We start from the raw sequence: 12148 nt of genomic DNA, 5'->3' as shown, positions 1-12148 counted from the left end.
GAAGATGGCAAAAGAAGATCAGGAGAAAATGGAAAATTGAGAGATTCTGGTGGGAAGTGAGAAACACAAATTTAAGATGAGGTTAGGGGCACCTGGGTGGCTTAGTCGGTTAAGTGTCTGACTTTGGCCATGATCCTGGGGTCCTAGGATCGAGCCTCACATTGGGCTCTATGCTCAGTGGGAAGTCTGCTTCTCTCTCTCCTTCTCCCTCAGCTCTTTCCCTTGCTCATGCTCTCTCTCTGTCTCTCTCAAATAAATAAATAAAATATTTTTTTAAAAGATGAGATTAATCACTTACGTGCATAAACCATAGAGCTAATAGGGCCTATTTTTACTTTAATAGTGTGAACATTGAAGACAGAGAATCACTGGGCTAAAACGCAGTTGAGCCGATGAATTCTGTTTATCTTTAATTCATCTAGCTCTGCTCACAAAGGAAAGAAGGAATACGCAACTTTTATGTTACTTGCATTGTAATGATATTTCTGCATGAATTTTCTTGATTTAACAGATAAAATTCTTATGAGAAGGTCAAGAAATCTCATTTACTATATTACTAGGTTTTTAGTGTTCCTCCCATTTTTCCTAAAGGTATTTCTTCTTTGAAGACCAAATAAGTAATTGCACAATCAGTAACGCCAGAGGTTTGTATTTCTTGGCATGAGTGATATGATATGCATGTTGGCAAAGACCAACGTGACTTTGATTTGCAATATAAATAATATAATCCTGTAAATCAAATTCCAGGTGATTTAGTTAAAAGATACTGAAGAACTCTCTCTTCCCCAAGTGTCTGCCTCACATAAACTGTGTAATTTGTATAATAATTATAAGTTGATTGATGAGGATTTGATTTCATCATTAAAGGGTAAGGTATACTACCACTACTATTAATACTGATTACCATTTGTGCCATATACTGTACTGTAGTCAACAAATCTGTGTGTGTATGTACTCTAATTTAATCCTAATGTCTCCTATGAGGCCCACGAGACAGTTCCATTATGTCCACTCTACAAATAGAAGAAACAGAGGCTCAGAAGCTCAGATTGACAAAGTAGAATATAAGATCATACAACTATTGAGTAGAGAGTTGAGACCTAACCCAGAACTATTTGACCCCAAACTCCATGCTCTTCCCCAGTTTCTTAGTATCTCTTTCTGCAAAGACAGGTGCAGACACGATGAGAGGCAGGACAATTTCCAGTGAAAGTTTAATTCCATATCAGCTTAAGGAATCAAGATCTACCATATTCTCTCTTTCCACCACTCCCTTCATCAGTTCTGCCATCTCCTTGTTGCTGTGGAAGACTTACCTCTAAGGTCCCTAGGAGCCCCCAGCCCTGCCCTCACTCTGGTATTCCAACTATCCTAAGAGAGCTCCTATGGAGTCCTGGGCAGGGCAGGGAGCTTCTCCCAGGCTGACCACTGTTAGCTTCGGGCTGAAACGAGGGCTTGCGCAAGGACCAGCGGTCAGGGTTGGGGTGAGAGAGGTCTGGGAGGAGCCCTTAGACCTCCACCCATCAGTGTGCCAGGTGTGTGTGATTAGCTCCTGTTGGCCCATCATGTCAAATTGTGACTGCCCCCCAATCTAGCCCTCACTACTTCTTTTCAAGCATCTGTAGCCTCTCCTCTCTCCTGACTCTTTTCCAGTAACACTTAAAAATGTTCAAGCTTTTTACTTTTTTCTTGGAAAGGAAGAATAATCTTCTCTGGACTCTTTTTCCAGATTTCCCCTAATCTGTTTTCTTCCAGATCAATGTTTTTTGAGAGGATTTATCCCAGTCGCTGCTCCCGGCCCACCCACTCTGCTCTGCAGTGCCCCTGCTCCCAAGGTCACTGCTGATCTTGCTGGGAAGTCAAACCTCATTATCCTTGACTTCCCTGCTCTATTTGGGTTTAATGGATAGCTTCTCTCTTCATAAAACATGATTTTTCCTAGTTCTCATGATTCTATACTCTGCTGGTTCCCTCCCTTTTGGTTTCCTTTACTCACCTCTTAAATGTAAATATCACATCCTTGGCTCTCCTGTCTTCTTCCTTTGCTCGGGGATGCTTTACTGTTAGCTTCAGAAGCTGTGTTGTTACCCCTGTTCTCCCTCACTCTCTCCTATCATATATATATGTATATGCATTTTGATATAGGTTTAATTTGGTATTTTTTAAAAAGATTTATTTATTTATTTTAGAGAGAGAGAGAGAGTGAGCGGGGTAAGGGGCAGAGAGAGAGAGAGAGAGAGAGAGAATATCTCAGGCGGACTTCCTGCTGAGCATGGAGCCCAACCGGGGTTCCAACCCAGGACCCTGAGATCATGACCTGAGCTGCAATCAAGAGCTGGCCGCTTAACCGACTGAGCCACCAAGGCACCCCTCAATTTGGTATTTCTGTGTATTTCTTTCAACTGAACCTCAAAGAAATCTGTTACACCCGCAAATTAAGAACCCTTGTTCAGCTCACACTTCCTTAATGACATCATCTATTTCCATGATTGTAAAGCAATCTATGTGCTGATGTTTCTCAACCTGCATCTCCAGCCCAGATCTTTCCTGGACTTCACACGTGTGTTTACCTGCTTGTTTCACTTAGATGTCCTGTAGGCAACTCGAACTCAGTATCTTCAAAGTCTAACCCCACACTGCACTCAGGGCCATGGCTAGCACATATGGTGCCTTTGAGCAGATTACAAAAATATACTTTCCTCAAAATACTTTATTTTCATTAAGTAAAAATTGTAATTGATACACAGAATTATTGTGACTGTAGTATAGGTGGCACTCCCTCTATTTGTGAACTATATTAAGTACTGAACAATTGCACACTCATAGCCCTCTTCCACCCCCACCTGTAAGCAGGATTAACTCCTTCTTGATGCTCTTGCTGCACGGGTGGCCTCACACCTGCCCAGTGTCCCCTCCGTATCCAGTCAGTCTCCCCATTATCCTCAGCATGACGATCGAAGCTCTTTGTGATCTGGCTGATATTTACCTCCTTTTCTGCTCTCCTTTTTTTTACATACCGCAGGTTCTGCAGCTCATGTATGCAGACAATTTACTTTTCCCTGACTAAGCCATGCTGTCTCTTGGCTCTATACCCTTGTACATGCTGTTCCCTCCACATAGAAATCTTCCCTTCTACTCTCTGGCCCTTTACCTGAGGCTTATTAATGGTCCAGGTTTCAGTGGAAGATCCACTAGTTCCAGAAAGCCCTCTCTAAATTCCCCAAGGCCTGGGAATGATGCATCTCTCATAGAGCCACGTGGCATTGAAGACCTGCCTCTAGTATACCACTAGCATAGGTGCTGCACTTGCCCACTCTCAGTGAAGCCTGGAGGGCAGAGGTTGTGTTTTGCCCTTGCTTCTCCATCAGTGCTAGGTGCCTGGCACATAGGAAGCTGCTCACAAGGCTTGGGATTGAACAAGATCCATGGAAGAACTTCATCTTATCTTTGGATTTCCATTCATATAATTCAATTGGAACCTCCTTATTTTATTGAAGGCACACAATAGACCAAAAAAACTATAGATATAAAAGAAAGGTAAGGAAAGGTAAGGCATCCATTATTAAAAATAGCTTTGACCTGGGCCTGGGGCTCTGCTAAGCCCAAAACAAGGTAGGTCTGCTCTTCTAAGACCCTGGGCTGAAAGGATTATTCCATTGATTGTGGCATTAAAAAGTTTCTCTCATCTCTCTCTTTCTCTCTCTCCCTCTCTCTCTCTTTCTCTCCCAGGATCAATTTTGGGTGTAACTCCAGTTGGTGGAAATGTAACATTATGCTATTAGGGTCTTGACTGATCAACTGCTCATTCCTATTCCTAAGTAATAATAGCTATCTCTAAGTAGTGCTTACTATATGCCAGGCACTGTTCTAAGCAACTGTGCATATAATAACTCAGTTAACCTTTACAAGAACCTTGTGAGATAATTACTATTATTATCATTATTATTTCCATTTTATGAGTGAGGAAACAGGCACAGAGAGGTTAAGTAACTTGCCCAGGGTTACAACAATAATACATGTAGATCTGGGATTCAAACCCGGGCAGTCTGGCTTTAGAGTCCATGCTTTTAATTACTATGCTACATTGCTTCTTAACCCCGAAGTTAACTCCTGAACTTTAAAAGTCAGCACTAGACACAAGAGCTGCTTCTGGGTTGAGGATCCCGTTATAGGGGTCATGTGACCTTGAGATCCAGTCCCCAGGAGATAGCAAATGATGAGGCTAAAGCCAGTGCTCCACACCGGAGTCCCAAGACTTGGGGATCCCCATTCCAGTCTCAGCGGTGTGCTAGAACTGTCTTCTGCTAGCTTGGAGCATAACAGCCAATTGCTAACTAGTTGGGAATGTTGCATCCGGTGCTAGACTGTTGATGGCTTGAAATCAGCCATGGTAGGAATATTTACACCATGGAAATTGGCAAACACTGCAAATCAGACACCACATCCCCAGAGTTCCTCTGGAGAATCCCACTCTTGACTGAAAGAGCCAGATGTGAGCCCACAGGATGGTGGATTTGTTTGTTTGTCTGTTGTTGTTTTTACTTTCCAAGGGCCAAGCTGGGCTGGATTAGATGTTTTCAATTGCTGGAATCAGCCTGAAGCTTCTATTTGAAGGCATGGCAAGCCTCTCAGCCTAATGCATGACAGCCCAGAAATGCCAAGGAATCAACACTCCCCTGCCTCAACCAACTCCAGAACCTCTTCACCAATGGCTTCCTTGTCCCTCTGGTCATTAGTGGGATCTTTTTGAGGCAGGCATTTTATACATCTCCCAGAATTTCCTCATAGCCTTAAAGCTCTAGTCATTGCTAGCTTAATAACTCATCCTGTATTTGCTGCCTTCAGCTCACTAGCTCAATCCCCTGCCCCCTCCTGGTATTTCTTGCACTTTCTAAATAAACTTGTACTCCAGTTCTTCTCGGAGAGTGCTTCCGGGGGCACCTCATCTAATAGAGGCTGAGTGAGCAGTCCCTGGTGCTTGGCATGCAAAGGCAGGGGGCCTGGCCAAGGAGCTGGACTGCTTCAGCCCTCCCTGGCTCTTGCTCTGTATTTCAGAGACTCCATTCCATGGCTTTGCTGGCCCTCCTGTCTTGGTGTGTGCCCTGCCTCCCACCACACTCCTGGAGGTGAGGGTGCATTGCCGACTGCCCAAACCACCGCCTATTTCTCCAGGGAAGACCTTGCAGTGTCTAAAAGAGTTTCCCTCGATGGAAGAAAAGAGTGACATGAACTTGTTATTGTCATTCTGACGCTAGCTGAGAGGTGTTCCCCCCACAAGCCCAGAGTAGATATTACCTGGATCTCCTTCCCTCCAGGTGGACAACATGAACTTTCTGGAGGAAGTCACCAATTCGCTTAGGTGTGACAGTAACAGACATCTCTAGCAGAACATTTCAGGGAAGCAGTCTGTTTGAACTGGTCTCTTACCTGGGTCTGGCAGGGAATAGAGATTTTTGAGCTGATATGTTTGGTTATGGTGATCCCATTTATCCTTTAGATTGCTTTTGACTTAGAGTTAAAGCCTGCCTTTGGCTACTGGGAGCGCTCAGCACTAACAGCACATGTTCATTCTCCAAAAGGGCAAAGAGAGCTGACGTTGGACTAGGAATTGAGGAACAAGAACCTCAGAGCCGTGGCTGACCCAAGAGCCAGGCTGGAGGGGAGGGCAGGTTATGGCTCCTTCCCAAGTCACTATAATCTTGTCCTGTCCTGCATCACTCCCATTTCCCTGAAGCCTGAATTCTAAATATAGATTGTGTATTTTGTTAAGCTCTTGGGTTTGCTTTCTAACTTCAGTAAAAAGATGTAAGTGGGAGAAAAATGATCTGTCAAAGGAATTTAAAAGCAAATTTATTGAAGTACACAATGTGGTATTATTACATCCTAGAACAAAGGAAGAGTGACCACCAAGAGGGAAGGCTGACTGTGGCCAACGGGCAGCAGAACTTAACACCAAATTCACTGTATGAATTGAACTTACTGCCGCTTACCGGAAGTGTTTCACTTATACCCAGTACCTCTCCTAGTGAAGTATAGAAAAGAAAAGTTAAGGGGGGCCTGGGTGACTCAGCTGGTTAAGCGTCTGCTTTTGGCTCAGGTCATAATCTCAGGGTCCTTCAGCAGGGAGTCTGCTTCTCTCTCTCACTTCTTCTCACTTGTGCTCTCTCTCTTTGTCTCAAATAAATAAGTAAAATCTTAAATTAAAAAAAAAAGATGATAAAAGTTAACGTTGGCACCAGGAATTTTTCTGATGACTCTGTCGTTTGTGTTTGTCTACGGACAGATGATTTTGTGTATACAACATGAGTACTCTGTGGCCAGCAAGCTGGTCTGCTTGGGTTCTGCAATTAGCAAAGTTCTGAGAAAGGGCAAGTTGTGTCTATAATGGAACAATGATCGCATCTGTCTTCCCGTCCCCTTTCCCCATTTCTTTTTCTTTTAGTGGTGCTTATGCTCACTATTTTATTAAATAACTCCATAGACTGAAATAGTAATATTTCAGACAGCAGAATAAGCCAGGGGGATGGTAATGGGCTTCTGGTGGGCAAAGTGTGGGGAGAGAGATCTTCTCTGGCAGAGCATTTTGGCTCCCTCCGTAAATCAGTCTGTGTGAGCAACCAACCACTGGCCCCAGATGTGGAGTAGCCCTTGATTCAGTTGAATCAACTGTGACTAAAAGATGCACTAGTTTTAATTTCCTGTGACTCATTAAGAAAGCCGCATTGGGCACACTTTGTTTCTAAGACCAAATGTGTGAGCTCAAGCACTTTGACTCTGCCCATGGGCACAGCTTGAGGAGGTGACCTGGGCCACCAGACATCTCTTAACAGTCATGAGTCATTCCAGGGGTACATATTGGAAAATATGGGCTCAGATTTATCTTTACTGTATCCAAATTGGCCCATATCTTTTACTAACTTCAAACCTCTAAGTTCCACAAGCACTTACAAGGCAGACACCAGAGTTGTTCACAAGAGTGGAGAAGGGTCAAGTCAGAGCTTTTACCTTTCTTGAATTAGACAAAAGCACTGCATGGGCCGAAGGTTTTGCTTCAGCACAAATCCCAAACGAGCCACATCATTTTGCACTTAACAATGACGAGGTCTTTTACTGCATATATAAATATGCCCAGAGGCTATTACTCAAAAGGGTTCAGCTAATAAATATGAGAACTAGTAATTATCTTGTTTCAGATTGCTGACTTGTGTAACTGCTGTGAGGGGTCAAAAGTGTCCAGTTTGCTCAACATTTCCTCAACATTCTGACCCTTGTGATTACAGAATTGGGGTGTAGGTAGGGGTCAGAGAGCAAAGGGAATAAATTATGCTTGTGGGATCTCTTTCCTTTAGTATTCGTAGGTGTATTTGATAGGTTTGGGTGGTGTCACATTGTCCTGGTAGTTCCCTCTTGGGTCCGTCTCTTGACCTCTCTTTGCAGGGGTGCCAGGCATTGATCCAGGTCTTAGGGTTGGCAGCATCCCCCAGGAGTTGCTTTGTGAACTAATCCAGGCTTCAGGGAGCACGTGGGACTTTCTCTTCCACTTGGGTTGACGGCTCATAACCCCTTGGCCTTCATCAGCTAACTGGCCAGGTGAAGAAAACAGTTTGTCTGAATGTGGGAAGAGCACACGTAGGGGAAGTCCTGACATGATATCTCTTCTCGATGGTGGTCCTTGAGATCATTCCCATGTTGAAGTGGAGTGGACACCAATGCCATAGGCTGCCTTGCCCACAGTGGGGAGGGGACAGCCGAGTGCCATGTAGGATTTAAGAGGCACTGGAATGTTTACCTTTCGTCAGAAAATATTCCCCTAACTAGTTCTAGTTAGCTGAAATTTATAAATAAGACTTTCCTTCTTTTAACTTAAGTTGTTATTGGGAAATGTCACTGGTTTGGGCCATAGAGTAAGTCTTAGCATTTATTCTCTATGAGTTTATTTGTTAAGTCAGGGTGACTAAGTAGAATCTACAAGGTTTTTTAGGTATACAGCACTGAGTTTTGACCAACATCTGCAATCATGAAACCACTTTCACAATGATGACGTAGATTACTTCCATCACCCCAACATTCCCGTGTGCTCCTTCAAGTTCCCCAATCCCAGCACCTGCTTACCACAGATCTGATTTCTGTCCTATTTTTCAGAGTGTCATATATGTAATTGGAATTGTACGGATGTGAACTTTTGGGACTGGTTCCTTCCACTCAGCCTCATGTTTAGAGGGTCTCCTTGTGGCTGAACTTGGTCTCATGCCTTTGTTTTCCCGAGTAGCCATCCATAGCATGAGGTTTCCTTTGCTGGTTGTTCCCCAGAGAGGAGAGAGTTGCCCTGCACTGTCTGACCACCCGTGTGACATTTCCCGGCAGTTTCTGTGTCACCCACATCCTTCTGTTGGAGCAGTGTGTGTCCAAGGAGGGCCAGGAAGAGAAGAGTTCCCAAAGGAAATGGGCAAGAGCATGGCCATCTTGGCTGCCTTGAGCTGTTCCTGGCCTGACGGCATAGAACCATGAGAATGACAGATAACTTGACTAATGTGAGCAAAGCAGGACTTGATTGGAAGGATTTTTCTAGAAAGGAGAAGAGCCAGGGCACCTCCAGGGGTTCCTTAGCAGGAGAGGATGGACCATTTCATTGGGCAGCAGGGACAAATCAACCCAGCTTAGGTTTGGCCCTTGAGTCTTGTTGCTCCAGGTCCAGAGTCCTGGAGAAGAGAACGCCTGCCTGACCCTTAGACTGGAGAGCATAACACACAGAATGGTGCACTGCAGGGTGAGGTGGCTCACCAAAAGAAAATCAGGGTGCTGGGACCAGGGGCAGGGGTGTTGACCCTGGGATGGCAGATACAAATGTTGACTCCCCCAGAAAAATACCAGCTCCTCCAAATGAGTATGTCTTGTCATTCATGCTTTCCCTGAGCCTGAGAATGTATCTAGAATATGCTTTTTTAAGTAATAATATTTACAACCATTTAGTTTCATATTTCTAGGGCTTTTCTCTAGTTTCTAGATTTGCCCTCCTTTAGTGTTCCTACATTTATTTTATGTTAGTATTTAATGTTAGTATTTCCGTGTTCTATTTGTACACACATGTGCACATGTTCGTTTTCATGTTAGTTGCATTTTTAGGTTTTATCGACTCTGCCTTTGGCATCTTTGGACTTTTGGACTTTGGACTTTGTTCTTCAATAAACAAACAAAGGGCTGATCTGATCCTCTCATCGCAGGATTTGAACACTGGCCTGGGGGGCCATCAAAGCCAGGAAAGTAGCCCTGGATGCCTTGCTTATAATGAAATCTCTTGAGAATAGCCCAACCTCTCTCGGCCTTGCTTTCCAGACTGAAATAAGCACGCTGGTGTTTTATACCTAATTGTGAAAATTGGGATATTGTGCAAAAATCATGTTGTTGAGAATGCACTGGGGGGAGGAAATGTTATTGAAAATATATGTTATGATCCATTAGAATGACAGCCGTATGTGTGCTCTGTACCCTAATGGTCTCCGATATGTTTTGCTATGTCTATAAGTATTTCAATTATGTTGAATAATGCTAACATGAAACTTGTCCCTGAAATACATATTTGATCCCAAGATGATAGTGTTTAGGGGAAAGAAAAAGCATCCATATGCGTTGATATCTCTGACATTCTATACAAGCTTTCATGGCTGGGAGCTATGGTATGTTCTAGCTCAATTTCCTTGTTTTACTGAGGCTTAGAGGGATGACCCATTTTCCCAAGGTCACACAGCTGTGAGAGACAGAGCCAGAATTTAGACTCGGGTCTTCTTTGAGCTTGCATTCTGAGTTCCTTCTTGAATTGACCACTTTTGTGATTTTGAGCATTACCAGACATGTAACTACAGTGAGCACAGCCAGCCAAAGGTTGGGAAACTTTTCTACCTTTTCCCTTAATGGTTAGAAATTGGTGGTCAGAAACAACAAATACATGTCAAGGATGTTGAATACGTGTATTATTTTGGGCTTCAAACAGATGTGATAAAAAGGCTTAGTTATGGCAAGTCTTCTAAGTTAAACTTTTCCTGAAAAGAGCTGCAAAGAGGGTCCAGGAGTGGTAAGGGAAATGTGGTATTATGTTAATGTTTATGTTTGGCTGTAGTTCACCAAAAATGAAGGTCAATACAGTTCTCTCTTCCAGTCTGTGTGTAAGCTGGCAAATGACAGGAACAACATTTGCTTCTAATCACCCATCCATCTTAATAATGCCGAACAGATACAGTGCAGAAACTATTGCACAATAACCAGCATTTCATGACATTGGAATCTTTGCCAGTTTGAAAGAGGACCTCGAATCCGGGGAGAGTTACATTTTTATGTTTTTGATCACAATCTTCTTAGAAGATACTTATTAGGGCCATTTGTTGACAACATTAAGAATTAACAAATTATGTTGTTAAAGCATAACAAAAGTTTAATGGTTTCATTAGAGAACTATAAAGTCTGTTACTTAAGAGAGAAATATTGTGGTGTTTGAAAGCAGGAAATATTTACTGAAGGACTCTTTGGGTTCTAATTTCTGGAAGCAAGGCAAAACTCCTGATCTAAAGATTAAAAACAAATAGTAAAATAGGGGAGCAATATTCTTGTATGCTTGATGCCAACAAAGTGCCCTAATACCTAAGAAAGTTGTCAGTCATGTGCTGGATTGAGTTGGCAATTTTTAAAACTAAAAATGGAAGGTAAACGATTATAAGTTCTACTTTCTTTTTCATGTGAGAAAGGGGCCATTTTTGTTATTTTGGGCCTGGTGTGGAAAAGTAGGAGAGGTGTGCATCAGGGAGTGCCCATCTGTGAGTGCTCTCACCAGACAGCAGGTACTATGTCCTCTAGAGATCCTTCTTTCTCAGCACAGAATTGTGCTTGTTACCTTCAGTAGGGGTATGCACTTGGCATTCTGCAGAAGTGAGAGAAAGCAGTTGCCAAATTCCATTGTGGTAGCCACCTATCTCATCTATCTATACATTAAAGCTAAAGGGTATAAGACACTTCACATTCAGGTGTCTCAGGTGAGGAGTGGGCATGACTTCTTCCAGAAAAGGACAATTACTGTGGTGGTGCTGGTGGGTGGCAAGTTCTTAGTAACGAAAGAAACCACCTACCGGTTTGAGAAATCTGCCTATCATTGTAATAAAAGTGGCTTGAGACAATTATCTGAATAGTTCCACTCAGCTCAGGCCAAAGTATGTTTTGGTCTGAGTTATTCAGATAACTGTGTTATAAGGGAATTCTGAACTGGGAGTTGGATCTTGCTTTCCACCAGGGTCTCCCATAAGGAGTGCTTAAGCTACTCTGAGCCTGTTTTCACATCTATAAAATTAGGGGTCTACCTAAGGGAGTCAATGAATTTAACTTAGTATTTTGTGTGTGAATACACAGATAAATGCCAAATTTGTGAAATTGTGCCACAGTGGAACCAGAGTGGGCATAGGTCATTCTCCTTAAGGATGCTTCCAGCTCAGCAAGGTCAACCCTGGGGTGCTCATAGAGGAACCACTGTTCATCAGCTGGGGGTGAGACTTTCTCCGATTTCTTTTTTCTTTTCTTCTTTTTTCTTTTTCTTTTTTCTCTTCTTTTTTCCTTTCCTTTCTCTTTCTTTCTTTCTTCTTTCTTTTTTGTTGTCGTCGTCGTCGAAAATTCCTATGGGATCCGGAAACTGATTTACAATTCTACAAGGAGCTTTAGTTAGGCTGCGTATCCATAAGCTAAGGGGCTTGGAGTAAGCCATCGCCAGTGATGGCTTAAGTTATTCACTGTCCAGGCTCACACACAGGCCGAGAGGTGGTGGAATGCGGGCCTCCGGGCGCACGGCACGACCACGGCACCGGCACTCGCACCACCCAGCCCCAGGCTTCCTGTATTTAGGACGCTCGTCTTCTACAGTAGAAAGCGGCTTTTAGATTTATCAGGCTGTCGTGTGTCGCTTCGCAGAGAATTTTCAGCTCCCCAAAGCGGCGGACTTGATCCCTGGTTCTGGGGAAGGCAGACGGGAGCAGGTCCCGCACCCTAAGAGGAGGCCCAGCTGGACCGGGCTTTGCGGTTGTGTACTTCTTTCCCCGCGTTTGTCCACGGCGGTCTGTAGGGGCTCTTCTGAGCTGTGCAGGGGTGACGAGAAAAGGGACTGCAAAGTGCCAAC

Source organism: Ursus maritimus, unplaced genomic scaffold, assembly GCF_017311325.1.
Source record: "Ursus maritimus isolate PB19 unplaced genomic scaffold, ASM1731132v1 scaffold_30, whole genome shotgun sequence".
In the NCBI taxonomy this organism is placed as follows: domain Eukaryota; kingdom Metazoa; phylum Chordata; class Mammalia; order Carnivora; family Ursidae; genus Ursus; species Ursus maritimus.
Note: the sequence above shows the minus strand (reverse complement) of the source record.